The following is a 23029-nucleotide window of genomic DNA, read 5'->3' on the forward strand; positions in this document are numbered from 1 at the left end:
CATCACAGTTGCTCGGGGCTCAGCAAACAATCAATCACAGCTCAGCTTTAAATAACAGGTGAGCTGTGATTGGTCATTGCCTGATCCTTGAGCAACTGTGATGTCATCTTTAGTTGACAGAAAGTGGCAAAATGGCCGCCCCCCGATATGGATAAAAATAACTGTATTTTGCTGCATAACTCATATTCCACAAATGTAATATTAATCAGAATGTCACGAGTTGACTAGTGAGGTCACATGTAACATATTATTGTCAAGAAATGATTAAGGTTGACTTAAATATTTGGGTCTGAAAATGAAAAGTTATGTTTAGCGTCCAGACAAAGACTCTTGTGTGTTCTTCCGTCATGCTGACCGCAAGTCACAAAATATAATATATGATGTCCAGTTACATGATGACCAATAACTTGCCAACCAATGACTTAATGACCACTGAAATAATGACCAATCACAAGATGACAAAAGACTTGATGACGTCAAAGCAATGCCTCGATGACTTAGTCGAATTGCTAAAAACAAATCTTGTCCTACGAGTAGTACGCATTTCCACCAAAACGCGTCCCGATATGATCAGCGTAACAGGATCGGAAAGGCCCGTTACTGCCGTGCGACCAGTCAATTTGCCGCAAATGTTTTAACATTTGTCTTTGTTGTATTGGCGACTGGATTGTGTTGTCTTAATCCCCGAGAGCAGCGCAGAGACGTCTGCGGATCCGTGGAAAGTGGAAGGAATGGAAAAGCAAATGGGGAACATGTTCTTTAAGTTTGCACTTGAAGGATCAAGCGAATGTGACAGCGGCACTTTTTCTTTTTTTTATCACAAATGAAAATACAGTGACTAATGTGGAGGTGGTCGGGGGAGGGGGGGGGGACACATTTAGAAGTTATTTCGGGCTACAGACAAAAGCTAGAGTGTGTTCTAAACATAGCGTGCAGACAGCAAGTCACCATACATATAATCTTGATGTCAACTTTTCTTTTGTGCCCGTGAATGTCGATTCCACGACTAAATAGAAGAAAATTAAGGCTTTAAGACGACACTGAAACCAAAACCAAAGATGGCGTGTGGGATTTTCTGAAAATAATAGCCGCTTTCAGCATTTCCAATGTTTGTGTATATTAGAATGACCAGTGTGTTGCCTTCACGGCTTTTTCAATAGAAATTAATTAATTGCTTTAAATAATAATGTTTAAAATATGTCTATGTTATTAACGAAGGTTTGTTAATCGTTTGGACGGTAATTCACCTCAGTTTTGTTTTGATTTAGCTGAAGGAAATTTTGGTTCATCCAGTTGTTCATTTGCTCGAGACAGAACTGCTGTCATCTTGAGAAAATGGAGGAAAACGTTTTAAGCGGCGACTTGATGACCACTGACGAATATCTTGATGACCAAAGATTAGACGACTTGACGACAAATGACTTGACGAGCAATGACGTAATGCCACTGGCTCGCACAAATATTTGTATTGCCGTTCTACAAAGTTCAAAGTTGAGACCCCGACCGCCACTCATCAAAGTTGATTGCAGCGACAACACTCGACGGGCCCAACCGTTCTATTTTCGATCGACGCGAGATGTCCAGCGTGAAACAAGAGCAGCACGCCTGCGACATGCGTGTCAGTGAGATATGCATCCAGAGAGCCAGGCGTCATTTATCAGTCTAGGATGGAGGCCTCTGGGAGAAGGAAACTGGAGCTTAATCCACACAGGTGTTTACGTGTAAACCAACCAGCTGCTCCTCCATTGAGAAACTTTTGGGGACTGTGTTGTTTGCAGTATCCCAACGTCAAAAATCGTAATGTTAAGGCATATTTTTACAGTTCAGAAAATTCTGTAATGAAAAACGGATACGTCAAGTACTTCAATAACAAATATCAGCTTTTTTCATTACTCAGAATTATAATTATTTATAACAGTAAATTATTATTATTTTTTTAAATGGCTGGGTTGTAATAATATTTTACTTTATTTTTTTTTTTTTTTTTTTTTATATAGCCTCCCTGTTAGCGGCACCTATAGAACCCCTGCACACCGCTGCCAGCAATCACACTGATCATGTTTAATTATATCAAAACAAAGATGTTAAACATCCTCTCATCCTCTAAGTTTTTGTTTGTCTATATTTTTAGCAATTGCATTAAAAAAAAATTGTGCAACAATTATTATCTATTTAGACCTATTCTTGATTTTAGTATACTGGTGGCAATTTTTTAATAATTTTTTTGTATTGTAATTATGTGATGTATCAGCATTTTTTAAATAACATATTTAATTTTTTTTTAATTATGTACAACTATTTATAAAAAAAAATAAAAATAAAATATATGTATATATATATATATATTATTTTTTTTTTTTTTTACAATACCAGATAACAACCTGATGAATCACTTACAAAAACAGACCAAAAAACAACAACTTTAAAAGCAGTGACATCTTTTCCATTTGTTTTGCAACGGGCCCATTTCCGCCAATGCTCTGCGGTGACCTCCCCTGACCCCCCCCCCTTCAAGGCTGCTTTGCTCTATTAACAGCAGGCCGGCCCACCCTAGTCGGCCGCTAGCGGAAATCCATTGAAATGGTGGAATGGCAGCAAGCCAGCGTCCTCATCAGCTGCTTCCAACTTCATTTGTCCCACCAAACCTTTCAGCAAATGTCATTTGAGCGATTGATCTGTTCCAACTGGTCCCAAGCTCTGAATGGAAGCGGAAGAAAACAAACAAAAAGCAAGAGAATAAAAAAAAAAAAGCCCGGGAAATGATCGATGTGTTCATGTATGTGCAGGAAATATGTACATCAGGTTTGGCCTCTCGATTACATGGGACAAGCAGGCTGAAACCAAGCCGGACAACCCAGAACTGGAAATGGTAACGTAAACAAGACATCATTGACCACAATGTCAACGCTTCTCATGTTTTGTCTCATGAAAACTAAACAACACGGGAAAGCATGCCAAGCATGTCCAAACTTAAGTCAGTGGTTTCCTCCAACAATTTAAATTTGTTTTACTTTTTAAATCTATTGCTGATTACAATGGGAATGCATTGGCATCTGTTAACAACTGATTAAAAAAGAAAAACTTGAATTGGGCACGAATGAGCACAAAAGCTTCAATGTCATTGTTGAAATAAAATCCTTTTAATATTCCTGAATTTGAAACATCACTTTTAAATCTCAAAATTGTACTGGATTTACCGGTACTTTGTTTATGGGTTGATTTCTTATAATAGTCCACAGTATTTGGTTACGTTGTGAGCTTGGTTTTCAGTGATACAAAGAATTCACTTTAATAATAATAATAATAATAATAATAATAATAATAATAATAATAATAATAATAATAATAATAATAATAATAATAAAGTCACTACATGTATTGTAAAACATATACCAGAAGTAGAAATCAGTAGTTCTACATGATGAAAAATTGTAGGTATATATTTCTGTCTCTTTCTAGAACAATGAACTTTTTATGTTACATTTATTTATTTGGTGACATATCCACTGTATGTGCCACATGGGAATGCGTACACCGACTGAACAGAGGTGGCAAATCCAAGTCCAGAAAGGAAAAACGTTGCCACATTTTGGCTTTAGCTCTCGGTGCCAGGGAGCTAAGCTAGCAAGCTCCAGGGGCTAAAGAAAAAAACTGTGGCAGGGTTTTTACTTTCAAGTTCTAGCTAGCCAGCTCCCTATTTTAGTTCCCATGGCGCTCGTTTACCTGCTGGGGCGCAACAGGGGTGAAAGCCAAAAGGTGGCAGGGGTTTTACTTTCTGGGCCTGGATTTTCCACCTCTGCAACTGAAGTGCTGCCTGCATGAGTGAAAACACACTTTGACTTCATCTTCAAGAGGGCTGGCTTTTTATCTTCTGACTACTGGTTTGCCCAAGCCCCGCCCACGGCCATCACGGTAAATAAACGCAGTATTTTTTATTATTTTTTTCGACACCTTCGCCTCCTGACTTGAAATTGTGAAAAGAAAATGCATGATATTTAAGGAATGAAGAGCTTAATTGTCTTTCAACACAATTGACATAAATTCATCAAAATTGTTAAAAGTGCAACAATTTGTAGCCCATGTTGCTCTTGGACACTATTTATAGTTTCTACTGTTTTAATTGACTATAAAAGTAAAATAAAAGCAAATGAGTTTCCCTGCCATTGAGCCTTCTTGCACAAGCATGTGTTTCAAATCGTTTTGCTGTTCTTTTTTCCATCCTCTGGAAAACGTCTCATTTCAAACTAAGCCAGTAAGTGTGCCACAGCTACTTTTGTTCTACTTTAATTACATTAAACGCAGTCGTGACAAAGACTGGAGCGGACAGTATGTATGACTTTCAAAAGGATTGCTGCAGTCTCAAATAACAGCGTCGCAGGCCAATTATGCAAAAAAGGGTCAACACAAGCAGTGGGGGTAATGATGATAGGAAAAATGTGCTTTTCCTCGACTTGAAATAACAAACATCGCTCATCGAAAGAACAAAAAGAATTACGAGTGTGGCGTATTATTATGTGCGTGAATAATGTCACTTGTTCATTTGTTTGTCCTTTTTCCCTTTCTTTTTTTTTTTTAGAAAAACAAAAGTCCTATTGCTTTTGAGAAAAACTTCTTATAGATAATTTTTATTTGTTCATTTATTTATTTATTTATACAACATTGTGATGTATTTTCCAGAAATAAAGATGCAATATTTATAAAAAATAAAGTTGTGTTTTTTAATTCACTTGTTAAATAAATTTTGACTTGTAACATTGTGAATTTAACTTGGAAAAATATGACATTATTCTTGTAAAATTAGCAAGTTTTTTTTTAATCATAACAAAATACCTTTTTTTGCTTTAAAAGATCTTTGTGGAGTTTTGCCACTTTTTTTTTTTTTTTACTCACGACTGCCACTTCTGGTCCAAAGTGTAACTGCAGCATCTGTGACAAACGAAGACATGACTTCAGATGAGGTGGGAAAAACTCCGTCCCTCCCCTCCCCAACAAAACTGGGTCCGCACACTCTACTATAAAGGGAAGATAAAAGCTGACAGGTACAGCCAGAATAAAACAGGGCCCTTCGTACTCACCTGGGCATTGTGGAGCCTGCATGATTTAGAAAAAGCTTTAATATTACCTTTTAAGAAAAAAAAATACTTCACTTCATCTTAAAAACATTGAACTTTATACTTTATCATTGTAACATTACAACTTTGTGTTTCTTTCAAAATAAATTTGTCGTTTGACGTTTTCTCAAAAAATAAGCAACATTTGAACTCCTACGGCATTTTGGGTGCACGGGGTAGTTATGTGTAATTAGCGTCAGGATTATGAGAGGGTCCTTGGAAAATTTTCTCCCATGTGGGACAAAACAAAAAGCCAAGAAGTGGACTTCCCTCCCGACAGCCTTGAAGCAAATTGTTCAGGAAAGGCTGCCAAGAGGCCTCCAGCTGCACATTGTGTCACAAAGACACAATCACATCCTGCGATGAGCGATTGTAATGAATTGTTCAAGCCACATTTGAGAAGCTTTTCATTATTAGTTCACACCGGGACGACTTTTCACACAGTCGCTGAACACGCGCTATGATAAGAACATAAGGAAGCACGGAGGGAGCGGGTGGGGGGGGGGGGGGGGGGGGTTGCGGGGGCCGCGAATTGATGGCGTTTGTTTGAAAAGCTGTTAGCATATCGGCTTGAAACTGAAGATGACTAACATGCGCAACGTCAGAAGGACGTTGCCGGTCCGAGAGCTGTAAATCAGATGCACGTGTGCGCCGGAGGGTTCAGCCAAACGTCGCCTGGCACTCGGTACCAGTAATGAACACAACAATCACAGGGCTACGCAACACACAGGAATGCACAACACACACAACGCAACTAACGTACACAGGCAACACGTCCAAGCAGCCAGAGGTGGCAAAGGCACTTATAGGTACTTAAGTAGACGTATAGATACTTGTTTATACGATCAAGGTTTTGTAGCCGATCACAGAGTAAGAAAAAGGAAAAGAAAAGATAACCAATCACCAATCCGAATTGACCCAATCTATTTAAACTAGGGGTGTCAAAATGAGTGCGTTACTTTTGAGTTATTTTAAAGTTCCTTTAGCGCCACTTTTTTTTTTACGTGCGATTAATGACCGCCCCTTATTTGGAAAGCCTGTACTGGGTGAAGTCCAGTCGCAACGGAGCAGACACGCCCACGTCAACTTAGCAATAATAATCATTCATATATTTGTGGAGAAATGTGCACACACACTCACAATTTACATGTGAAATATTAGCTCAGTCACCAATGTCTTACAAATACAATTATGCCATCTAGTGGCAGATAATTTACCTCAACACAAACCAATATCACACACGTTTTTTTTTTTTACAGTACAGTACATCTTTTTAATTTCAACTAAATGTTATGAATTATTATGAGATTGCTGTATCAATGACTAAAAGATGCAACCATATTTTTATTAGTTAAGCATTTCCCACTTTTATGCTAAGAGTATTTAGATCAGCTATAAAATGTGTGATTAATCGTGAGTTAAGCCATGCAATTAATTCCGGTTAAAAATGTTAATCGCCTAACACCCTAATTTAAACAACTTGTTTACTTACTGTGCAGTCGACCTCTGCTATTTGCCGGGTATCGGCCCAAGCCGGGCTCACAAAGAGCCACAATTTGTGCAAAATTGACGCCCATTGATTTTTACCTGCAAAAAAATAATAACAATTAAAACCTAAACAATCTCCCAAATATGCTATAAACATTTAATGCACGGGAAATGGAACGGAAAATACAATAACAAAGTATTTATATAGTCGTTTGCTACTTTCCACCACTGAAAGCAGCAAACGACTATTGTGCCATTTTTAATTTTCTTTCCAGTAAACCCCGTGGCTGCTTCCTGCCATCGCCGTTTGTAATGAACCACATTGAGTGTGTCCCCAATCACTGCATGAATCACTACATCAGTGAATATTAAAACCACATTGGCCCACCAACCCTCCGCCCCCCCCCCCCCCCCTCGTTTCTTTCATGAAGACGGCAGCTTGTGCTCGGTCTGGTTTCAAGCAAAGGGATGAATTGTACACATTCAAGCGCAGACCCGAAGTCAAGGCCACCGTGGACGCTTCCAAGTGGATCCCGAGACGGGGCTCGCAAAAAAAAAAAGGGACGGCGGCCAATTACGAGAGCAGAAACAGAATGAAGCCAAACTGTAGGAAATCAAATGATCCCCTTCAACTTCAAATCTTATCAGGGACGAAACGTGGACCGCGACAGTGCCATGTTTCTGTTATCTGGCTGCGTGAATGCTTTGTGTTTTTGTTTTTCCCGGTTGCCTGGGTTGGCGTGGACACACCGAATTATGAAGACAATAAGCCAGGTACTTAAGCGCCGGCCGGAGAAGCAAAGGAGCAATGGCAGATTTATTGCTCGCTCATTGACATTGCCTCATTCAGCTTTTTTGTTCGTCGGTTCAACAAACACCATCATATCTGTTTAGTACTTCTTTCTTGGTTCTGTGAGTTTTCTTTCAAGTTCATATTTTTGTCTCATTTTGCGCAATTCCTTCGTGTGTATTGAAGTTTCTGTTGCTTCCAAACTATTAGTTATGATTCAGTTCTTTGTTTTAGTTGATCTCTTTAGTTAGTTTTCCACACTAACCTTATTAGTTACATCAATGGTTTGTGCACCTCTGGTGTTTAAAAAAACGTTTGTCTGCCTCATAACAAATGAGATGTTAGAAAAACCAGATTTTGTCACCTCAAAGCGGTCAACATGTCCGCATCCGTTTCAGTCTACCAATTAATTACACGTGACTAACGTAAAAAAGCAACAACCCTTAATATTTTGAAAGGGACGCGAGTTGCACTCTACCAGTTGCACTTGCAGATTGACCTTCAGAGTTCCACAGAATATTGCCTTCATGCCAACGTGAACCATTAAAAATTTGAACGAGATCCAAGCGGCTAGTTAGCATGCTAACTGTTGTTACCACAAAACAATCGCAATAAACAGGATATAACACTAAACCATCATGTCAGAATTTGTTGCGCTCCACCAGTTGCAATTCTCGAATGAGCGTCAAATGCCCACTAAGTGCTGGATTTCACCTTCCTTGGTTTTCTTTGGTCCCCTCGGGTCTCCTGGTGTTCGGTTTAGGTGAACGGTATGAGATTTTTTCTAATAGGTTTTCTGGTGAGCTAACAAATACACGCACGCACGCACGCACGCACATACACATACTCACCCACACACACACACACACACACACACAAAAAAAAAAAAATATATATATATATATATATAAAAAAAAAATAATAATAATAATAATAAAAGACCAATGATGATGACATTTCCGAATGAACAATACTGAGCTCTTAAAAAAAAAGAAAAGAAAAAAAAAAAAGAAAAAAAAATGCCCACTAATAATTTCCCTAATCAACAACCCTTAAGAAATTGACACGCTAGTTGTTGTTGCAAATCAATTCATCCAAACAGAGCCTTTTGTCGCACTTTGCCAGTTTCAGTGTTCCTTTGTACCAATCCGAGCATTAAAACGCAGTTCTGCTAACTTTTTGCATCATCTCCATTAGCACATAATGTGCGCCCTGCTCAAACACGTCGGACTCTTACGTAGATTTATGACGCACATCTGGTTCTTTCATCCCGATCTTAATGCCTTCGTGTCAAGAGATATGAGCAGCTTGCTTCCTCGTGAATACTTTTAGCAGCAATCCTCCCACCGATTTAAGTGTGCATACGTTGAGTTCCGACACCTGTTTTCCCAGGAAGATGGACTGGCTTTCGTACGCTCAGCGCGCTGATGTATTTCAGTTATAACGCGCCGTACGGGAGACGGGTGCGGTTCTTGGACAGGCGGAAGTCTCGGCGAAGGCAAGGTCAGCTGTCAGAATCCAAAGTACTGCGTCCTACTGCGTCCGGCAAGACAACACGTGCGCAACCCTTCCGGCTCACACAAGCTGTTCCCATCACTACGGGTAGAAAACGGGTCGAAACCTTGGCTCCCAACACCAAAAGGCGTTTAAGCGTGACAGTTGCGGAAAGACATCACAATAATGCCTTTCATGTTTGGTCTGCGGACCGCAACAATTACGCATAGAAAAAAAAAAACACAACCATGCGATGTAATTTAAATGTTTTCAGACCACAACAAAATGCAAAGATGATGAGAAAGTTCCCTTTAATCCCGGTTGGAACGTCAAAGCTCGCTCCTCTTGACTTAAAAGCTCGAGAGTTGCCAGCGCAACCAGCTGCATTTCAAACCCCCAAAAACCTGAACTGACCAATTTTCCTCGGGATTGGATGGAGGGGGTGTAAAGCGTGAGCCGAGGGGAGAAACTTTTCCGACTTGGCACAGAACCTCGGATTGTGGGGTAAGATCTGTTTCGCATCTGAGAAAGCCCAAAAAAAAAAAAAAAAGCCCGGCTTATACGCTCGTCAGTGTGCGCTTACACGAGAATGAAGATGTGTCACGGGGAAGTCAAAGTGTCATGTCGAGGAAATGCGACCAGAGGCGACACCACATTTGTCCTTTCACCAGCTCGGCCCAAAATTGTCAAAATGGGGAATAAAGACATTCCTTTTTCCATAGCATGCCATTCACCCACTCGATTAATTCTGTCTTGAAGCAATTGGGGTGCGCATACTTGGCCACAATGAGCAGAAGCGCTGTTGATTCTACTTGCAACTAGTTTGTGGTCTGGAGAAGAACCACAACTAAGACTTTCTTCCATCCAGACCTCCACACTGGCACGACTCCTTTAGGCAGCATTAATATTGATGGGGAAATAGGAGTTCAGAACATTCCAGTCTCCATTCAATAAAATCTAACCTTAAACGACGATGGAACGTATCATCTCCCCAACATTCTATTTTCCAACAACTTTCTTACTGAAAAATGTTCCTTCCATTTTCTCTCGGCATCTCAAATGCTTGTCTTCAATGGTTGTCAGGTTGGTTACAGCTCGAGCTGTGAATAAACGACAACCGTAGTTCAACAGTTAAAAAAACATCCATCCAGCCGTCTATTTTCTATAGCGCTATGTTGTCAGTCCCAGCTGACTTTGGTTGAGAGATGAGGGGGGGGGGGGGGTCAACCTGGGCTAGCTGGAAGTCTATCACAGGCCACAAACAAGAATTCACACGATGGACGATTAAGAGCCTTCGATGAACTTGGCATGTATTCATTTGGGAGGCGGGAAGAAGCCACATGATCTAGTCCACTGGTTCTCAGCCCCGATCCTCGAGTACCCCTATACAGCCAGTTTTCCATGTCTCCACAGCCAACACAGCTGAGGATCGTTATCAGGCTTCATGCAGAGCTTGCTGATTAGCTGATCATTTGAAATACCCGTGTTGCTTGTGGGAGGAATGGAAAACAGGCTGGATCAGGGTACTCGAAGGACCGCGGTTGAGAACCACTGATCTAGTCCATTGGTTTTTAACCTGGGACCCGCATTTTCCTATAGTTGTAACCTACTTTTACAAATGTAAATTTTAATAAAAGAACATGTTCAAAATAGCTTTTAAAACATCACGTGTATCATATTTTTAAACATAACTCGACATTGCTTACATATAAAACAGCTCCGCAACCCACTTTTGGATCTCAACCACCCACTTGAGAATCCCCGATTTTAGTCCATCCATGCTTTACGCTTTTTGCTCCTCAGTCAACTGCGGAGCATAAACAAGCATTCAAACTCCAATTCCCACCCATGGACTTCATTGAGAGTTTTCACTTAAGATAAATGTTTTTGGCATGTGTGAAGAAGCTGACGTACGTGGAGACAACATACAAATGCCACACAGAAGTCTGTAGCCAGGGTCCGAAAAACCGTACCACAGACCTGACCTTTGCTTGACAGGGTTCCACCGTTTCCAGTATGACACGACCTTTTGCGTGTTGGTTAGCACCAGCCACATTTCACAGCCACAAGTTCATCTGCCAATCATGACTTCTCGTGACCTTTGTGAAGGTCACACCTAAAGCAGCTCGCGCTCCAAAAACCAAGCTGCACAAAATCAGGCGTTCAAAAGTGCGGTTTTAACATTATCCCTTTGCGTCCTACGCTTGAAGCCCCCCTTGGCAGCCCCCTTGGCAACACCATGGCGCGGATGTGCAGTTTAATGGCGGGCACCCGATCCGCCCCGTTCAACAGTTGCGGTGCTGCGAAACCTCACTGTGGCAATCAAGAGGTGCATTGGACCCGATTGTGCACACGAAAAGATTGTTGCCAGCGCTTTGAACTGCAAAAATAAATAGTGAACAGGGTTTACGTTCTACATTTTTCGAGCCGGGATTAGACACCCCAAGTCATCCGTCTCGGCATGTGCGCCGGTGAGTGTTTGCCTTGGAGGGAAGCCACACCTCATGCGGTAGCTGCAAAATTTTCACCCCCACCTATTGACCCCTGATTTTTTTTTTTTTTGGAAGTGCGCATTTGATCAAATTCGTTTTGCACACGCAGCCTGTCCTTGTCAAGGATGAGGCCTGTGCAAACATTCGGATTGTCTCAGCGTCTGCTAGAGACGTTTGCGTGCAGGCTGAAAGAGTGATCACAAAGTTGGGGGTGAGGGGGGGGGACGGGGGGTTTAGAGGATGTTGAGGCCACTTAAAGGAAGGAGGCAAACGGAGCACCTGGGACAGGTTGATTTGGATGATTTGGACGTAGACAGAGGGGGGGAACTTGTCGGCCGGCCAACATTCTGCTTCTTCACACAGATGACAAGATCTGACAGCGGCGCACAGTAGTAGTAAGACGAGAGCGAGAGCGCGAGATGGGATGTCAGCGTAAACACTCGCGGAGCATTTCGGAGGATTACCTTCCCTGTTGTGCGTGTGCTTCATCCGCTGCAGCTTGGAGCCGCTCCAACAATCATAAGAGTATTTAATAACAGCATGAGTGAGGAGATTAAAATCGTTCAAAAAAAAAAAAAAAAAAAAAAAAAAAAAAGGAGCCTCCGAGTGTTTGGTTTAACGGGTTGCAGGAAGGATTCAAAAACAGGATGGTGAGGAAAATCTGTTTGAAAGGGCACTAGAACGAGCACTCAATCAGGAACCCTTGTTCAGAAAATACACCATCATAAGAAACATCAATTATTAATTGGGGTGGCGTGGCTCAGTGGTAGAGCGGTCGTCTCTCAACCCAGAGGTTGTGGTTCGATCCCATGCCACAGACCGAGTCGAAGTATCCATTTTCAACCCAACAGTTTTAAGAGTGTAATTCAACAACAAATTCAGTGTTATTCGGTGCTATGGAAGCAGATAGTGGAAATAACGTGTCTCTTGTGAGTGATTCCCTCAAAGAAGCGTGGAGATGGAAAGTATGTACATATGGCCAAGTGGAAAAACATTTAACGTAAGTATTGGCTGGAGATAATATGCAACACGCTCGGCTCACAAGGGTGCCATCACAAACGCCGGTCATCTAATTGCATTTTTCCGCCGTGCGCACATGCATATGGTTTGTTGTATTGTTCAACATTGCGCCATTCAATGATCCAAATCAATCACGATCAGTGACAAGTTCAGCCTGGCTCTTATTTTGGTGTAAATAATGCGTTGTATTTTTGACGGCAGAAAAATTGATAAATGGCGTTTTTTGTTGAGTAATAATGCCACAATGCAGTATGGTGAAATTCTATCTCCAGTTTAAAGGACTATGAATGGCCAAAGTGTGGATGGCAGTCATTAAAGTCGCATCAGCCGGCTAAATTAGCTTTCGGGAAAATGAAACCCCCTCCAAGCCCCTTGCAATTATTGTTCCAGCTTCCAACTCCTTTTAGGCATTTTGTAGTTTCTGAACAAACACGGAATTCTTCGCTTGGCTGAGGTGACCCCCAGAGAGCCTTTCAGTGGCGTGCATTGGATGCGAGGCCAAATAAGTTTGGCCAATGCACACACATGAGCTTTAACTGCCTGGATTCTCGCAGAGCGCTAGTCGCTAATCGTAACCTTCACCCTTGTCGTATGCTGAAGGTGAGGACTGTAATTCATTACAAGAACATCAATTTTCAAAAAGGCTCCACCAGGATCTTGCGTTTTGTCCAAGCCGGCTGCGTAAAGAATTATTGTCCCATGACGACCCATGAACATGGTTCCACATGCAAAAAAAAAAAGAACTGTGGAAACAACCAGATAAATTTATCTAAAATCGTGTTTTTTACCCCAAAAATCAAACGCAGCTGTGGACCGTCGTGTCAAGAAAAATATGCACGAGCGACAAGAAGCCGACGACTGATTGTTGTGTACGTGTCTGCGGTACGGAGCCAAGCTGCCATTTTTTAATGCTAAAATATCATAGTCATCGTGTTGTTACATTTCCAGAGCGGTCCGGTAACTAGCTTTAAAAGCTCAGACTCAGTGAAATATTTTGACATGCTATCTGCTTCCAAAACACACAGTTTGTCTCTGAAATGTAGCAGTGGAGCGTTAAAAGTGATTAATCCCCACCAGAATCTGCAGTTTTACCTCAACTATTTTATTTGCAGGTTTCTCTCAGAACTGCCACCAAATGTCATTTTGATGTAACGCTCGCGGAGCACATGTTCAATTACGATAGCCGTCGACGGCTGAATTTATGAAGCGGTATTAGCTTCGCTGATGTCGTAAATCACGCCCGTACTTTCCACTGAAGTGACGAGTTCTATGTGGACGCTCTTGAAATAGGGAGGGGGGGGGGGGGGGGTCATATTTCACCTCTCACAAAGGTCAGGTTGCCTAGCTCTACCAATGTTATGCTAGGATTTAAAAGACAATTATTTCCAAACTAAACCAGATAAATACTTTTCATTTGAAAAAGCACACGGCGCACCACCAAACAAAACTGGCACAAAAAGTGAAAACAGTATCGTGAAATAATGATGATCTTGTCTCAATTTTGTCACCAAATGTACTTCATGTGAAATACGGGCCTGTTGGGTTTAACGCAACACACTCGCAAGCTAATTTAGCCAACCTAGCATTGCTAGCTATGTGCTCATGGTTGCAACGTTTATCCCCCCCCCCCCCACACACCTTTTTTTTATTATTATTATATTTTTACTTTGAGTAAATAGAGAGCTTAAAGACAAAGTTATTAAATTGCACACTTATTACAGTATGGACTCTATGCCACGGAGGAGGCGGGACGTCCGACTTTCGGGTTTTCACCCATCAACTTTGTTTCCGTTTCCGTTTTGCAACGTGTGGGCCAGTGCTTGCGCTTCCGCCTTTGTGCCCCTCGGTTGCGCGTTCCCATCCACGGGTGCGAGGCTGCGAGTGTGTAGTTTCTGTTTCAGTGTCCGAAGCATTTCAGATAGCCGATAGCGGTTGGGGGGGGGGGGGGGGGGTTGTGCGAGTGTTGGAACGGAAACGACGATGATGTGTAAAACTCGGAAGTCGGAAGTCCGTGGCATCTACTCCATTACCGATCAGATCTTGTCTTGTGATTCTTTGTCAATTTTTGCCTCCTCTAAAACCAAGTCTCTTTGGTCCCTATCTAAATTTACACTACATAATTGACTGTGTATTAAAAAAAAAAAACGTTTTCAGTTGGTCAACTGTATGTAAACAAAACATGGAGAGTATTGAGAATGTATCCACAGTATTGTAACCCTGAGAGGTAACAATGAGTTTTTCCACCTGATATTTTGTCCCACGCCTACGCAGTAATGCAGTACTGTTGCATTCTTCTTGATTTTTTCCGCATGAATTAAAAAAAAAAAAGGTTCTCCCAGGGATGCATGCCGTCAGATCCATCTCCATGGAGCTCATTCCACTGACATGGTTGACAGCTGGAAGTCAGGGTTGATATGTAGAGCCTTACATGAAGGTCGTCCTGCTCTTATTATGTTCATGTCAACAACATGCCTGCCTGCACTTTGATAATTTCCCCATAAATGATTGCAGTATGTGGCCTTCATCACGACATGCAGTGCTTCTCCGTCTGTAATCTTGGCTTGAATGACTTCATTCTTTTTGCTATTGTGCGTCAATCCCCCGATTGACGAGCCATTACTATTGTCCTCCACGCGAGTCCCAGCAGATCGCTGAGGTCTTGGTGTTCACCCTTCAACGCGGCAAGACTCAAATCTACAGGATTAGTCGGCCATCAAAATGGTGATGGAATAATCCTGTCGGGCAATCCCCTTTCACGAAATGGAAAGTCGCGTTTCCCAGCACTAAGTGTCAAAAGTAATCACGATGGTCCTTAGGCACGTTGGTTGGGTCTCTTTTTAATAAGACGCAGGCGCCGCATACGCTTTGTTTGGTGCTTTAAGAGGGCGTGGGCGCAGCGATGACTCACGATCAGTTTTTATCAGCGGTACAGCGGAAAACGGGTCAAGACTGCCGAGTCACAAGAGGATTAGTCGCTAATTGGTTTTAAGTACAATAACATTTGGAATAATGTTATCTGTCACATTGGCGAAAAGCCTTTGGAACTATGTTTCACAAAAAAGGAAATCAATCTAACATCTACAACCTTTAATCAGAAGCCCGAGGAAAAATAATTTCCGGAATAGGCACAGCAAGGTCTGAAATAACGTGTACCGAGGACACGGACGAAAAGATATTCCTCGATATCAAATTGAAACTCAAATTTTGGCAACAGCCTTTGAATTTTGTTTTGCAGTTCTGATTCCTAACTTTAAGACAGTTAGAAACTTTTTTCAGTAAGAGACACATCAAAAACAACACCAACTGTATGTGTAAACCCGCAATATGATGAGACGTCAAGCCTGATTATCATATTGGAACTCAAGTTTGAGTAATTTTGCTCTGTTTTGCGGTAGTAAAATAAACATTAAACGTCTGTAGATGCACATTCCCTGTGTGAATATCATACTGCATTTCAACATAAATTTAACAAAGCACAAAATCCCTTTTTCCATCAACATATAAATGAAACGGAATGAAATGAAACCTGAGACTTGGAAAATCTTTACCCTGGACCAAGTTTTCCTAAGAAAAAGTTATTAGTGACCTTAGCATGTGGACAAAAAAAAAACAATCCCCGAGAAAAATGCATGGACAGTTTTAAGCACAGCATTGTCCAGCCACGGAGGTTTCAACTTTTGCACCCAATATTTTTGTCGTCACAGTAAAAAACATCTAAGCCAAGGGTTCCAATTAGGAGCTCTGGCAACAAGAAGTGGTTCAACACTGCCAAAGTAGCCAATAAGCTCTTTGTTTGAGGTCCACCCTGAGCTCCAGCTGTGCATGGCGATGCTCGTCACTTACTTGAGGCCACCGGCCCACCCAAGAAAAGAAATCACGGCGTCCAGAAGTTGTCCTCGTTTCTCCATAAAAATTTATTGTTGTCGGGTTTGAGGAAGCCTCCAGATGGAGAAATCAGACAGTGTGTGCTTTGTGTAAAAGTCATACTGTGGCAGTTTATCGGAGGTTACGTGTGCTGTGTGAAATGTACAGAAGTGGAATGGTCAGTTTCAAGTGGGGAGAGCATCAATCGCCCTTGTGCCTCTAAACAAAATGGCTTACTATGTTTTATTTCACAACCTACAACCATTTATTAACCTAATTCATCGTTAAGTTGTCCTGACTTAACTTAAATTTAACAAAAAAATAATAATTCTACCACTTCTATAGCCTATGGCTTTGTATACTGTTAACGTCTGCTATAAAAAAACACATTTTTTTTCTTCTCTTTTTTTAAAGAGCTCAGTATTAAAGAGTAAAAAACGCATTTCTAAAGGATTCATCAAACATTTTCCATGTTGATACGATAAACTATTGCTAACCTGCACTCAATGTCTTATGGCACACATTTGGCCTCAGAAACACTGAACTCATTTTGGAGTTATGTACAGTATCTGCAGCACTTCTGCCATCAGTTTTTGACTCTACTAACCAACTAACTAGCTAATGCTAGCTAACTTTTAAAAAAAAAACATTCCCGAATTTGATAAAAATGTTCATGAATAGCGCTGCAAATGTGTCCCTGCAGCTACTTAAACATATTTTCGTTACTCAAATTTGACATCCGCAGCATTTGTGTCGCCATTGCTTAACTCTACTTACTAACTAGTTAATGCAAGCTAACTTCCCAAATTTGATCAAATTTTTTCCATGAATAGCGCTGCAAATGTGCCCCTGCAGCTACTTATTTTCTTTTATAAAATTTGACATCTACAGCACTTGTGTTGTCAGTGTTTGACTCTAGTAAATAACTAACTAGCTAATGCTAGCTAACTTTAATAAAGAAATGCCGAATTTGATCGAATTTTTCCATCGCGCTGCAAATGCGTCCCCACTAAAATTTGACATGTATTCCACAATCTAAAACTGACATGACAAACATTAGAATTTAGTGTATCATTAACAAAATGTTTGTTATTTACCGCAAGTTAATAAACTCATATCAACATTTTTAAAAACCTAAACATTTTCTCAAGGAGAGTTTGAAAGACTGAAGGGATCAACGTGACTCTACTGAAGGTTTTCAACCTCACTTGAATGTCTCGCCACATAAAAGCAGAGTGAGCGTTTCCGATCACACATTTGAGGGGCTCTCTTGCGAGTAAATGAAGCCGGCGACACCATCACAGACAAGGGTTGCCGCGGGTCGTAAAAAGCCGGCGAAATATGCGCCCTGCCACACCAGAGCGCTTGCTGCTCCCACGCACGCTTCCTCGTCATTACTGTCGGGCTGTGGCGCTTCCTCTCCTGGTGCCTCGTGGGTACATCTGGAGAACTACTGGACCAAGTGTGCAAATACAGAGGACATGGAGGTGGGGGATTTGCTGACAGGTTCAGGAGTTCAGTTCAAGGGAAACAGGGAATGAATTATGACGGGAGCTGAGAGTCGCACTTTGAGAATCTCTGTGAGGAAATAAAACGCTAAGTGCTACATGCTATGGATGGACTGGACAATGATTGTCGTTACTAAGAAGTACACAGACAAAATAATTGTTTTCTTTTTATTGCCAAGTAATTCACTAACTGAATAAACTGGCCAGCTACATCACTATGACACTAGCTAGCTTGATTAATAGTTAGCTATAAATCAGTGACTAACACATTCACTATCTTGCTAATTAAGTAGCTACCTAGTTTGCTAGCCATCACTAACTACATGGCAAACTAAGTTGCTATTCAATTAGTTCCGGCTAATTAGCTAGCTACCACAAAGTGACAACTTTGCGAGAGTACTAAAAGTTATATATCTACAACTATCTTGCAAGTTGTTAGTAGCCAAGTAACTGACTAGCTCGATTGCTAGCTAACTGTCCACCTTGCACATACGCTGGTGTACAAAATGTTTCAATATTAGTACTGTGATCAACAGTAAAGGAAATGTGACTATCTCCAACTAGTTAGCTCGCTACCACAAACTGACAAGCGAGAGTGGTAGTTAATTACAAGAAATAAAAACTACTTAATTAGCTATCTCAAAGTGACAATGTATATGGCTAACATACTGACAGTAATTATCTGGCTACACCGTATGACTAAATAGCAAGCCACTAACTAATCAACTAACCTACCATTTTTTATATGACACTAACTTGATATAGCTCTATTTATCACTATATAGCTATATAGGACTGGCTCACTATGCTGGACAGAAATGACCTTTTAAAGGAAAACCTTTTTGAATATCAGCATGAATATCACAAACACAATTTCATCCAACAAGTTTCCACATTGTTTTTGATAACTAATAACATGTGAACGTTTTTTTTTCTTTCTCTCTCTTCTTCTTGGTCTAGTTGGCTTCCAACGAGGATGCCTGGTACTCATAAATGTCTTCCAGCTGTGTGTACCCTATGCCCCCCCCCCTTTCTTATCTTTGCATGAGGTGAAGTTTCCACTGGAGGGAAGGAGCACCAAGAAAAGTGTGGAGTGGAAATTCCTTCATTTGGATTTGGTCCGCGGGAGCCATCCGGCACATTAGAGAATCATTTATCAAGATTCCTGTATCGAACCCTGACATGTGCCCTTGGATCTTTGTCTCCCCAGTTCCGGATATCCCAAATATGAAGACGTGGCCCACTTAATGCATGCACTGATCCTCCATAAATAATTGGTCAACGAGGTCCGTAAAGACACGAACCAGCTGCTTTTGACAAGCTCTCCATCTTGGAGGCATGCAAGCTGTAGCCTGTGTCAACTTCATGTGTTTCACTAAAACTAATGTTGATGTTTTATGGTCAGCCAGCGAAATGGTAATAACTAACTAGTTAGCTCGTTAGCCACTAGCGACCACAACCGCCCTTGCTATGCTATGTTGCTAGTTATCTATGTATCGCTAACATGACTGAACTACTTTTGACTGTATATAATGGTATATATTACTAATTACAGTATCCATCGATCTGTCGATCTACTGTCTATATGCCGTATCAGTGTTTCAACTGTCAACCTCTTCAGTAAATTGAGGGTGACATTTTGATGGTGGCCTCAACTTCCAGTGAGCTGACAAGTCTTTGTGATTCACGCCACAAAATCAGCGTCAACAGCCTGGACTCGGCCAAGTTCTATCCTAAATGGATGAGTGAACAAATTGTGCCGAAATGCGTGCGGCCCAATAGAGCACGCTTGAGCGCTGCGACCAGTCCAAGGGAAGGGAACTCCACAGCACCCACCCGGCCTCCAAACCACAACATTGCACCAAATTATCCTTTCTTTTCCACGCTGCTGTGACGTTTGCCATCAGTCTTTTCCAACAGCGAGTTCTTCATGCTGTCAAACGCTCGCGACGGATAAGAATTCATGAACGGCGACTGACAAGTATCGCAGAAAGGTCGGGTTCAAGGCCTCCTATAGCGAGATGATAAAATATGCGTTGCATTTTTGTGTGATGAAAATATACCATCAAAAGACACATCGCCGGGAAAGTTGCATCAATCACATGAGCGAATGGATGGCGCTGATCTTTTCACCTTTCCGTCAACACGCTTTACGTGGGCTTTTGTTGTGGATTATATAGGCCTGCAGATGTTGAGCTATACGTAGTGTACATGGGCACAAGAAAGAGAAACTGAAGCCAATGACTTATTGCAATGATAACTTAGTGACTCACTATATGGGTTTCCATCCAATTGTTTAGAATTTTTTAAGCAAATTTGCTGAAAATGCGCAAAACGGATTATGCAACTCATGCCCGTTTCCATCTGTTCTTCTTTTGCCAATATTGAGAGGGGACTCCGCCGCTGTAGGTGGCGCTATACACCATAGAGATGTGATCCATCAGTAATTTAAAAGAAGAAGAAGAAGAAGAAGATTGTGTCGTATGAGTTTTCTTTTGTAATTCTTGATAAACCGTAGCGTTTCTTTGCTGTTTTCAATCTAGAATTGCATTAATATTCGCTTTAATTAATTCCAAAAAGATTTCAGTTTCGTCCCCCCCCACAAACATACCGTACTTTATCCTCGGACATTGCTTTGGGACTACAAACGTATGTGTGATGTGATATCCGGTCAAAACGTGCGACATGTAGCCAGTCTTGCCAGCGGTTATTGGTTTCCATAGCCAAAATTTGCATTTTCCTTTTTTCAATACGCTTTAAAAACCACCCCCTAAGCGTAAAAACTTTATTGCGAATTTTGGGCCTTTTTCGAATTTCTAGCATTTCCATTCAGTTTTATTTTTGCATTTCTTGAAAAGTCAAATAAAAATGGGTGGATGGAAACCCAACTATTGACATCTACTTAGCAACCTATCTACCTGCTGTATCTATCCTTAATGCTAACTGATTAGCTAGCTTGCCACAGAAAGTCAAAGCAAATTAAAGCTAGTTGTCACACTGTACAAACAAATAAACCACTTAATAATAATAATAATAATGATAATAAAAAGTTGCACTAACTGTAGTCACTTAGAGAATTTATTAGCCACTAGCAGCCACAGCCCACTTCCCATCATCAACTATCCGTTTCTATCACACTTTTTTTTTTTTTTTTGGTACGATCTTCTAAGGTATAGTGTCCCACGTGTAAAGATGATAACAAGCAGTTCAGACGGGATCTTTCCACTGCTCATAGGAGTACACGCAGAGGAATATTCCAAATTAAATATATGAACGTCGCCATTTGCCAGAACGTCTGCGAAAAATGCGTGCGTAACAACAAAGGCTTTCCACACAGCGCATCACGGTGCCACGGAGGAGTCACTAAGCCAAAGGCAGGCCGTGGCCTCACGTCTGGCACAGGGTCGGCGGCATTGGGGGGGGGGGGGGGGGGGATAGAGACACAGATGTAGGAGTCATGCGCCGCTGTGATGTGGCGGACAAATGCGCTGACTCCCGTGTCTGCTTTGGCAACAGTCGTCGCAAAAAAAAAAAGTATAGATATTTTTTTTATCATATGCATTCCATACTTTGAAATATGACACTTTATGTTTGCAGTAAGATAAGTGGACGTCAATGATTGGTCCAAGCCACAGCATCCCGTTAATCTATCAAGCTATGTGATGAAATAAATCTTAAGAACACCCAACAAGAATGTGAGTATAAATCATGTTCTTCTCATCTAAACCCAGAAATAGTGGTTTGTCCTGTTTTCAAGTTTTTTTTGTTTTTCTCTATATATTATGTACAATATACTGTCATGTTTCTAACCCAACTTGCCAAAGAACCAAAATACATTTAGTTCTAGCTACCTAAATATTATGCTACCTAGCTAGTTAGCTACCTACAGTTAGCTAGTTACTGCTTGCCACTAACGACTTTGCTGTCTATCATTAAGTAATTGACTCACTACAGTAATTCAGGACAATAATGTGGTTTTTTTTTATGTTTTTTGTTTGTTTGTTTTCAAGAGTGGACCCTGAATCTGGAATAAAATTGAATTGGAAATGATCACCCGGTCAGTATGCTAAGCGAAGTCAAGCATTACCTGGTGATTTACCATTGACCTACTATTGTCTGCTTCCTGATCATTTTTCAATAAATCCTCTTCTGTCAGCCAATAGAACCAAATATTACGAATACGCTAGTTTGCTACCATCTAAAAAGCCGCTAGTTTTCAAAAAAATCCCCAACAAATTAACTTGCTAGTCACTAAGCAATTTGCTACCTATCTACAACTAAGTGACTTCAGTAATTACTGCATTTACTACTAGCTAGCTAGTTGACATTCACAAGCCTATCGTGATTTTAATATTAGCCATCAAACAGGTGCTAATATGGGAAAAAGTTGTAATATGGCATTCATATCACATTTACCACTGTATATTTTAATGCAAAAAAAAAAAAAAAAAAAAAACATTAATATAAAAACTAAATTAACTAAAAACTGCGACAAAACAGAAAAATGCAGCCAAAAAAATGCAACAAAAGTGTTCTCAATGACACCAAATACTCATGAGGCAATGGTGGCAATTCATCAAGACGGCGGGGTGCTGATGTGGTCACGTTCCACACATGTTGCTCGACGGGGGGAGAAAAGAAAGAGAACAGGCAGTTGGCTGTTTATTTTGCTGGCACGGAGACGAATGGCCGATCGATTGATCACGTCCAAGTGGGACCCGGACAAGCCGCCTCCTTGACATTTGCTTCTCGTTACAAAAGACGAGCAGCCGACAGTGGTCCGATGTATCCGAGTCACAAGAAAGCGGTACAAAGAAACAACACAGCTTGGTTGATGTCAACGCCAGAGCCGGAATCGAACCTTGAACATGAAAACTGTGAGGCAGACATGCCAACCACTATGGCCAAGTGCTGCCGTATTATTATTATATTATGCATTTTGAATGCAAATTTCGATGGCAGGCTTCATATATCCCGTTTGCTTTTCAAGTTTGAACAAGCCCGTTTTATAGGAAGACAAGGGGGGGGGGGGGGGCTGATGAACCTACAGCTTGAATGATGTAATCGTCGTTAGCGACAAGGTTCCGTCCTGGTAGTTTTTGGGAAAACGGGCCAACACCTCAGATGGAAAAAAATATTGTTAGCAGACTCAGCTGCGAGACCCCCGCTGAGAATCGCTGCAATAAAAGCAGAGCGACTCCTGTTATCTCATGACCTCAACTCTCGTTGACTGGCTTATAATCACCTTCTGGTTTGCTTGAT

At 41.2% G+C, this 23029-nt stretch overlaps 1 protein-coding gene across 1 annotated transcript in view; it reads right to left on the bottom strand.

Moving 5' to 3' along the window:
• Positions 1–6655: 6655 nt before the first annotated feature.
• The window catches only part of LOC147168854 (uncharacterized), a 96125-nt gene continuing 79751 nt past the window's right edge, over positions 6656–23029 (bottom strand). The window contains exon 3 of the transcript XR_015095978.1: positions 6656–6698. The gene's annotated coding sequence lies outside the window, so the exon portion shown is untranslated. The remainder of the gene's footprint in view (positions 6699–23029) is intronic.

This window comes from Leptonotus elevatus, chromosome 9, assembly GCF_054856555.1.
Source record: "Leptonotus elevatus isolate MCC_2025b chromosome 9, RoL_Lele_1.0, whole genome shotgun sequence".
NCBI lineage: Eukaryota > Metazoa > Chordata > Actinopteri > Syngnathiformes > Syngnathidae > Leptonotus > Leptonotus elevatus.